Raw genomic sequence first — 10335 nt, 5'->3', positions numbered from 1 at the left:
ATAACCTTACCTCATGGTATTCTGTATGATCTAACTACAATAACCTTATCTCATGGTGTTCTGTATGATCTAACTACAATAACCTTACCTCATGGTATTCTGTATGATCTAACTACAATAACCTTACCTCATGGTGTTCTGTATGATCTAACTACAATAACCTTACCTCATGGTGTTCTGTATGATCTAACTACAATAACCTTACCTCATGGTGTTCTGTATGATCTAACTACAATAACCTTACCTCATGGTGTTCTGTATGATCTAACTACAATAACCTTACCTCCTGGTATTCTGTATGATCTAAATACAATAACCTTACCTCATGGTGTTCTGTATTATCTAACTAAAATAACCTTACCTCATGGTGTTCTGTATGATCTAACTACAATAACATCTGAGTAACAGTCTTACCTCATGGTGTTCTGTATGATCTAACTACAATAACCTTACCTCATGGTATTCTGTATGATCTAACTACAATAACCTTATCTCATGGTGTTCTGTATGATCTAACTACAATAACCTTACCTCATGGTATTCTGTATGATCTAACTACAATAACCTTACCTCATGGTATTCTGTATGATCTAACTACAATAACCTTATCTCATGGTGTTCTGTATGATCTAACTACAATAACCTTACCTCATGGTATTCTGTATGATCTAACTACAATAACCTTATCTCATGGTGTTCTGTATGATCTAAATACAATAACCTTACCTCATGGTGTTCTGTATGATCTAACTACAATAACCTTACCTCATGGTATTCTGTATGATCTAACTACAATAACCTTACCTCATGGTGTTCTGTATGATCTAACTACAATAACCTTACCTCATGGTATTCTGTATGATCTAACTACAATAACCTTACCTCATGGTGTTCTGTATGATCTAACTACAATAACCTTACCTCATGGTGTTCTGTATGATCTAACTACAATAACCTTACCTCATGGTGTTCTGTATGATCTAACTACAATAACCTTACCTCATGGTGTTCTGTATGATCAAACTACAATAACATCTGCTGACTGAAGTCTGAAGTCCATAATGAACATGCTTCCTCTATTCCTCTGGAGAAAACAACAGACCATTCTGAGAGAGATGAAAACATGATGTTGGCCCGTACTCTGGTCTGATGAGAGGAGTGGCAAGTCATTCAGGTCAATATCAAGAAGAGAATCATATCGGTCACATCCCTATTGGGATGAAACTACTGGCTTCTGAAATCAACAGGAGGGGAGGGGGGGGACATCCTCACAAGGAACTACTTCCTTCTGAAATCAACAGGAGGGGGGGGGGGGACATCCTCACAAGGAACTACTTCCTTCTGAAATCAACAGGAGGGGGGGGGGGTCATGCGTCTCGGTTAAGATGCATTGGTGTGGACATCCTCACAAGGAACTACTGGTACAACATGGGACAAGTGATACAACTCCAGTCTTAAAGAGACAGTGGTCCAATTCCTTACTTTGTTGATCGCAACCAGATCACACGTTGCTGATGTTAATCTAGCTAGTAGGAGATATACAGGCACCACTCTACGCGCAGGCGCCACTCTACGCGCGGGCGCCACTCTACGCGCGGGCGCCACTCTACGCGGGGCGCCACTCTACGCGCGGGCGCCACTCTAACGCGCGGGCGCCACTCTACGCGCGGGCGCCACTATAACGCGCGGGCGCCACTCTAACGCGCAGGCGCCACTCTACGCGCAGGCGCCACTCTACGCGCAGGCGCCACTCTACGCGCAGGCGCCACTCTACGCGCAGGCGCCACTCTAACGCGCAGGCGCCACTCTACGCGCAGGCGCCACTCTATACGCGCAGGCGCCTCTATACGCGCAGGCGCCACTCTATACGCGCAGGCGCCCTCTATACGCGCAGGCGCCCCTCTATACGCGCAGGCACCCCTCTATACGCGCAGGCACCCCTCTATACGCGCAGGCACCCCTCTATACGCGCAGGCACCCCTCTATACGCGCAGGCACCCCTCTATACGCGCAGGCACCCCTCTATACGCGCAGGCACCCCTCTATACGCGCAGGCACCCCTCTATACGCGCAGGCACCCCTCTATACGCGCAGGCACCCCTCTATACGCGCAGGCACCCTCTATACGCGCAGGCACCCCTCTATACGCGCAGGCACCACTCTACGCGCAGGCACCACTCTACGCGCAGGCACCACTCTACGCGCAGGCACCACTCTACGCGCAGGCACCACTCTACGCGCAGGCACCACTCTACGCGCAGGCACCACTCTACACGCAGTCACCACTCTAGACGCAGGCACCACTCTAGACGCAGACACCACTCTACACAGACACCACTCTACACAGACACCACTCTACACAGACACCACTCTACACAGACACCACTCTACACAGACACCACTCTACACAGACACCACTCTAGACGCAGACACCACTCTCTACTCTCCAGTCTCTGTCCATGTCCTCTCTCTGCTCTACAGTCTCTGTCCATGTCCTCTCTACTCTCCAGTCTCTGTCCATGTCCTCTCTACTCTCCAGTCTCTGTCCATGTCCTCTCTCTGCTCTACAGTCTCTGTCCATGTCCTCTCTACTCTCCAGTCTCTGTCCATGTCCTCTCTCTACTCTCCAGTCTCTGTCCATGTCCTCTCTCTACTCTCCAGTCTCTGTCCATGTCCTCTCTACTCTCCAGTCTCTGTCCATGTCCTCTCTACTCTACAGTCTCTGTCCATGTCCTCTCTCTACTCTCCAGTCTCTGTCCATGTCCTCTCTCTACTCTCCAGTCTCTGTCCATGTCCTCTCTACTCTCCAGTCTCTGTCCATGTCCTCTCTCTACTCTCCAGTCTCTGTCCATGTCCTCTCTACTCTCCAGTCTCTGTCCATGTCCTCTCTCTCCAGTCTCTGTCCATGTCCTCTCTACTCTCCAGTCTCTGTCCATGTCCTCTCTCTACTCTCTGTCCATGTCCTCTCTCTCTACTCTACAGTCTCTGTCCATGTCCTCTCTCTACTCTCCAGTCTCTGTCCATGTCCTCTCTCTACTCTCCAGTCTCTGTCCATGTCCTCTCTCTACTCTCCAGTCTCTGTCCATGTCCTCTCTCTACTCTACAGTCTCTGTCCATGTCCTCTCTCTACTCTACAGTCTCTATCCATGTCCTCTCTACTCTCCAGTCTCTGTCCATGTCCTCTCTCTACTCTCCAGTCTCTGTCCATGTCCTCTCTCTACTCTCCAATCTCTGTCCATGTCCTCTCTACTCTCCAGTCTCTGTCCATGTCCTCTCTGCTCTCCAGTCTCTGTCCATGTCCTCTCTCTGCTCTCCAGTCTCTATCCATGTCCTCTCTCTACTCTCCAGTCTCTGTCCATGTCCTCTCTCCAGTCTCTGTCCATGTCCTCTCTACTCTCCAGTCTCTGTCCATGTCCTCTCTACTCTCCAGTCTCTGTCCATGTCCTCTCCAGTCTCTGGCCATGTCCTCTCTCTACTCTCCAGTCTCTGTCCATGTCCTCTCTACTCTCCAGTCTCTGTCCATGTCCTCTCTCTACTCTCCAGTCTCTGTCCATGTCCTCTCTACTCTCCAGTCTCTGGCCATGTCCTCTCTCTACTCTCCAGTCTCTGTCCATGTCCTCTCTACTCTCCAGTCTCTGTCCATCTTTCCTCAGTGTTAAATGTCCTCTACTCTCGAGTCTCTGCCCGTCTCCCAGTGTTGTTAACAAACCTCTGGGCGGCGTGGACACTTTCCCCAGTAGAGATATGAAGCATCTTAGGATTGCAGTAGTTTCTCTAATGTCATAAAAGGATTATCAGAGAAAGTGTCCAGGTGAGGTCAAGAAAGACACTCGTCACCATAGACACAACTCGTTTTTAGAAGTGAAGGGAGAACGTCCCTCGGACCACAGTCATGTGACTGGAACACTCACGGCCGAGGTACACCCAATATGGCCGCCGGTCAGCTCCATACACAACATTAGACCTCTGTCTGGGACACACACACACACACTCACGGCAGAGGTACACCCAATATGGCCACTGGTCAGCTCAATACACAACATTAGACCTCTGTCTGGGACACACACACACACACTCACGGCCGAGATACACCCAATATGGACGCTGGTCAGCTCCACCCACCAAGACAAGTTTCTAGTCATTCTATATCTATGGAACAGAGAATCTACTCACAGCACGTCTCACATTAGAGCTCATTAACATCTCCTCAAAACACAACATTAGACCTCTGTCTGGGGGGGGGGGGACAAAGACAAGGGCAGAGTTGAACATTCTCTCAGAGTAGCCTATTTAGGTAATTTAATCTATAGGGCCTGGGCTCCATCCTTTACTCATGTGATGTTTAAAAACGAGCCAAAAGGCTAAATCTATCCTAAAAAAGTGACTATACAGGACCTGGAACAACACTGCTTGATGTAAAACAACAACATCTATGAGGGTTGTAATGCAGTGAGGATACAGCCTCAGGAGGGTTATATCCTTCCTGTTTGGACCTAACAACAACAACATCTATAAGGGTTGTAATGCAGTGAGGATACAGCCTCAGGTGGGTTATATCCTTCCTGTTTGGACCTAACAACAACAACATCTATAAGGGTTGTAATGCAGTGAGGATACAGCCTCTGGTGGGTTATATCCTTCCTGTTTGGCCCTAACAACAACAACATCTATAAGGGTTGTAATGCAGTGAGGATACAGCCTCTGGTTGGTTATATCCTTCCTGTTTGGCCCTAACAACAACAACATCTATAAGGGTTGTAATGCAGTGAGGATACAGCCTCTGGTGGGTTATATCCTTCCTGTTTGGACCTAACAACAACAACATCTATAAGGGTTGTAATGCAGTGAGGATACAGCCTCTGGTGGGTTATATCCTTCCTGTTTGGACCTAACAACAACAACATCTATAAGGGTTGTAATGCAGTGAGGATACAGCCTCTGGTGGGTTATATCCTTCCTGTTTGGACCTAACAACAACAACATCTATAAGGGTTGTAATGCAGTGAGGATACAGCCTCTGGTGGGTTATATCCTTCCTGTTTGGACCTAACAACAACAACATCTATAAGGGTTGTAATGCAGTGAGGATACAGCCTCAGGTGGGTTATATCCTTCCTGTTTGGACCTAACAACAACAACATCTATAAGGGTTGTAATGCAGTGAGGATACAGCCTCTGGTGGGTTATATCCTTCCTGTTTGGACCTAACAACAACAACATCTATAAGGGTTGTAATGCAGTGAGGATACAGCCTCTGGTGGGTTATATCCTTCCTGTTTGGACCTAACAACAACAACATCTATAAGGGTTGTAATGCAGTGAGGATACAGCCTCAGGTGGGTTATATCCTTCCTGTTTGGACCTAACAACATCTATAAGGGTTGTAATGCAGTGAGGATACAGCCTCTGGTGGGTTATATCCTTCCTGTTTGGACCTAACAACAACAACAACATCTATAAGGGTTGTAATGCAGTGAGGATACAGCCTCTGGTGGGTTATATCCTTCCTGTTTGGACCTAACAACAACAACATCTATAAGGGTTGTAATGCAGTGAGGATACAGCCTCTGGTGGGTTATATCCTTCCTGTTTGGACCTAACAACATCTATAAGGGTTGTAATGCAGTGAGGATACAGCCTCAGGTGGGTTATATCCTTCCTGTTTGGACCTAACAACAACAACATCTATAAGGGTTGTAATGCAGTGAGGATACAGCCTCAGGTGGGTTATATCCTTCCTGTTTGGACCTAACAACAACATCTATAAGGGTTGTAATGCAGTGAGGATACAGCCTCTGGTGGGTTATATCCTTCCTGTTTGGACCTAACAACAACATCTATAAGGGTTGTAATGCAGTGAGGATACAGCCTCTGGTGGGTTATATCCTTCCTGTTTGGACCTAACAACAACAACATCTATAAGGGTTGTAATGCAGTGAGGATACAGCCTCTGGTGGGTTATATCCTTCCTGTTTGGACCTAACAACAACAACATCTATAAGGGTTGTAATGCAGTGAGGATACAGCCTCAGGTGGGTTATATCCTTCCTGTTTGGACCTAACAACAACATCTATAAGGGTTGTAATGCAGTGAGGATACAGCCTCTGGTGGGTTATATCCTTCCTGTTTGGACCTAACAACAACATCTATAAGGGTTGTAATGCAGTGAGGATACAGCCTCTGGTGGGTTATATCCTTCCTGTTTGGACCTAACAACAACAACATCTATAAGGGTTGTAATGCAGTGAGGATACAGCCTCTGGTGGGTTATATCCTTCCTGTTTGGACCTAACAACAACAACATCTATAAGGGTTGTAATGCAGTGAGGATACAGCCTCAGGTGGGTTATATCCTTCCTGTTTGGACCTAACAACAACAACATCTATAAGGGTTGTAATGCAGTGAGGATACAGCCTCAGGTGGGTTATATCCTTCCTGTTTGGACCTAACAACAACAACATCTATAAGGGTTGTAATGCAGTGAGGATACAGCCTCTGGTGGGTTATATCCTTCCTGTTTGGACCTAACAACATCTATAAGGGTTGTAATGCAGTGAGGATACAGCCTCTGGTGGGTTATATCCTTCCGCTTTGATGACAGAGAGAACAGATGTATTCTCATCACAGACCGTCTCATCCAGAATGAGAGGAATGACCTCTGTTCTTCACATCTAGTTCACAGAGTAACCTGTTAACTAGCTCTATTCTTCACATCTAGTTTACAGGGTAGAGTAACCTGTTAACTAGCTCTATTCTATACATCTAGTTCACAGAGTAACCTGTTAACTAGCTCTATTCTACACATCTAGTTCACAGAGTAACCTGTTAACTAGCTCTATTCTACACATCTAGTTCACAGAGTAACCTGTTAACTAGCTCTATTCTACACATCTAGTTCACAGAGTAACCTGTTAACTAGCTCTATTCTACACATCTAGTTCACAGAGTAACCTGTTAACTAGCTCTATTCTACACATCTAGTTCACAGAGTAACCTGTTAACTAGCTCTATTCTTCACATCTAGTTTACAGAGTAACCTGTTAACTAGCTCTATTCTTCACATCTAGTTTACAGGGTAGAGTAACCTGTTAACTAGCTATATTCTTCACATCTAGTTTACAGGGTAACCTGTTAACTAGCTCTATTCTACACATCTAGTTTACAGGGTAGAGTAACCTGTTAACTAGCTCTATTCTTCACATCTAGTTTACAGGGTAGAGTAACCTGTTAACTAGTTATATTCTTCACATCTAGTTCACAGAGTAACCTGTTAACTAGCTCTGTTCTTCACATCTAGTTCACAGAGTAACCTGTTAACTAGCTCTATTCTTCACATCTAGTTTACAGGGTAGAGTAACCTGTTAACTAGTTATATTCTTCACATCTAGTTCACAGGGTAGAGTTTTGCAACAACTTGTTTGCGTGAGAAAGAAAGTTAATCTTTGTGTCTGAATATGTTATCAATGACTCAAACTTCTTCTTTCTTGGATGTTTTGAAGCCGTTGCTACAAACCACCAAACTAAACGGTTTTCTGCTGATAGAGAAGGTAGGTAGAGTGATACACTAGTACATTTTGGAAGCATTATATTGCCAAGAAATGTTACTGGCAATAGAGAAGGGTATGAGACAATGGAGGAATGAGGAGCCATGAGGAGCAATGAGGAGCCATGAGGAGGAATGAGGAGCAATGAGGAGCAATGAGGAGGAATGAGGAGGAATGAGGAGCCATGAGGAGGAATGAGGAGCAATGAGGAGCCATGAGGAGGAATGAGGAGCAATGAGGAGCCATGAGGAGGAATGAGGAGCAATGAGGAGGAATGAGGAGCCATGAGGAGGAATGAGGAGCAATGAGGAGGAATGAGGAGCCATGAGGAGGAATGAGGACCAATGAGGAGCAATGAGGACCAATGAGGAGGAATGAGGAGACATGAGGAGGAATGAGGAGCAATGAGGAGCCATGAGGAGCCATGAGGAGGAATGAGGAGGAATGAGGAGCCATGAGGAATGAGGAGCAATGAGGAGCCATGAGGAGGAATGAGGAGCCATGAGGAGGAATGAGGAGCCATGAGGAGGAATGAGGAGCAATGAGGAGGAATGAGGAGGAATGAGGAGCCATGAGGAGGAATGAGGAGGAATGAGGAGCAATGAGGAGCCATGAGGAGCCATGAGGAGCCATGAGGAGGAATGAGGAGGAATGAGGAGGAATGAGGAGGAATGAGGAGCAATGAGGAGGAATGAGGAGCAATGAGGAGGAATTAGGAGCAATGAGGACCAATGAGGAGGAATGAGGAGCCATGAGGAGGAATGAGGAGGAATGAGGAGCAATGAGGACCAATGAGGAATGAGGAGCAATGAGGAACCATGAGGAGGAATGAGGAGGAATGAGGAGGAATGAGGAGGAATGAGGAGACATACTGCTAGAGGTGTAGAACTGAACCCTGTTCTGTCCATCTATGAGACATACTGCTAGAGGTGTAGAACTGAACCCTGTTCTGTCCATCTATGAGACATACTGCTAGAGGTGTAGAACCCTGTTCTGTCCATCTACGAGACATACTGCTAGAGGTGTAGAACCCTGTTCTGTCCATCTATGAGACATACTGCTAGAGGTGTAGAACCCTGTTCTGTCCATCTATGAGACATACTGCTAGAGGTGTAGAACTGAACCCTGTTCTGTCCATCTATGAGACATACTGCTAGAGGTGTAGAACTGAACCCTGTTCTGTCCATCTATGAGACATACTGCTAGAGGTGTAGAACTGAACCCTGTTCTGTCCATCTATGAGACATACTGCTAGAGGTGTAGAACCCTGTTCTGTCCATCTACGAGACATACTGCTAGAGGTGTAGAACCCTGTTCTGTCCATCTACGAGACATACTGCTAGAGGTGTAGAACCCTGTTCTGTCCATCTATGAGACATACTGCTAGAGGTGTAGAACCCTGTTCTGTCCATCTATGAGACATACTGCTAGAGGTGTAGAACCCTGTTCTGTCCATCTATGAGACATACTGCTAGAGGTGTAGAACCCTGTTCTGTCCATCTATGAGACATACTGCTAGAGGTGTAGAACTGAACCCTGTTCTGTCCATCTACGAGACATACTGCTAGAGGTGTAGAACCCTGTTCTGTCCATCTACGAGACATACTGCTAGAGGTGTAGAACCCTGTTCTGTCCATCTACGAGACATACTGCTAGAGGTGTAGAACCCTGTTCTGTCCATCTATGAGACATACTGCTAGAGGTGTAGAACTGAACCCTGTTCTGTCCATCTATGAGACATACTGCTAGAGGTGTAGAACTGAACCCTGTTCTGTCCATCTATGAGACATACTGCTAGAGGTGTAGAACCCTGTTCTGTCCATCCACAAGACATACTGCTAGAGGTGTAGAACTGAACCCTGTTCTGTCCATCTACGAGACATACTGCTAGAGGTGTAGAACCCTGTTCTGTCCATCTATGAGACATACTGCTAGGTGTAGTGTAGAACCCTGTTCTGTCCATCTATGAGACATACTGCTAGAGGTGTTGAACCCTGTTCTGTCCATCTATGAGACATACTGCTAGAGGTGTAGAACTGAACCCTGTTCTGTCCATCTATGAGACATACTGCTAGAGGTGTAGAACCCTGTTCTGTCCATCCACAAGACATACTGCTAGAGGTGTAGAACCCTGTTCTGTCCATCCACGAGACATACTGCTAGAGGTGTTGAACCCTGTTCTGTCCATCTATGAGACATACTGCTAGAGGTGTAGAACCCTGTTCTGTCCATCTACGAGACATACTGCTAGAGGTGTAGAACCCTGTTCTGTCCATCTACGAGACATACTGCTAGAGGTGTAGAACCCTGTTCTGTCCATCTACGAGACATACTGCTAGAGGTGTAGAACCCTGTTCTGTCCATCTATGAGACATACTGCTAGAGGTGTAGAACCCTGTTCTGTCCATCCACGAGACATACTGCTAGAGGTGTTGAACCCTGTTCTGTCCATCTATGAGACATACTGCTAGAGGTGTAGAACCCTGTTCTGTCCATCTACGAGACATACTGCTAGAGGTGTAGAACCCTGTTCTGTCCATCTACGAGACATACTGCTAGAGGTGTAGAACCCTGTTCTGTCCATCTACGAGACATACTGCTAGAGGTGTAGAACCCTGTTCTGTCCATCTATGAGACATACTGCCAGTCTAAGGCACTGCATCTCAATGCTAGAGTTGTCACTACAGACACCCTGGTTCGAATCCAGGCTGTATCACAACCGGCCGTGATTGGGAATCCCATAGGGCGGCTCTGAACTAAGACCCGAAACTACTCTGAACTAAGACCCA

At 46.4% G+C, this 10335-nt stretch overlaps 1 long non-coding RNA gene across 1 annotated transcript; it reads right to left on the bottom strand.

Annotated features, from left to right (window-relative positions):
• Window positions 1-57: 57 nt before the first annotated feature.
• LOC127926653 (uncharacterized) lies at window positions 58-1081 on the bottom strand. The gene is made up of 3 exons (XR_008124790.1): window positions 1034-1081; window positions 396-448; window positions 58-161 (listed from the first exon to the last, which is right to left on the bottom strand). It is a non-coding gene; the product is annotated as an uncharacterized LOC127926653 (long non-coding RNA).
• Window positions 1082-10335: the final 9254 nt, after the last annotated feature.

The sequence above is a fragment of the Oncorhynchus keta genome, unplaced genomic scaffold, assembly GCF_023373465.1.
Source record: "Oncorhynchus keta strain PuntledgeMale-10-30-2019 unplaced genomic scaffold, Oket_V2 Un_contig_8026_pilon_pilon, whole genome shotgun sequence".
Classification (NCBI taxonomy): Eukaryota; Metazoa; Chordata; class Actinopteri; order Salmoniformes; family Salmonidae; genus Oncorhynchus; species Oncorhynchus keta.
Note: the sequence above shows the minus strand (reverse complement) of the source record. Positions and strands in the feature narration are given on the sequence as shown.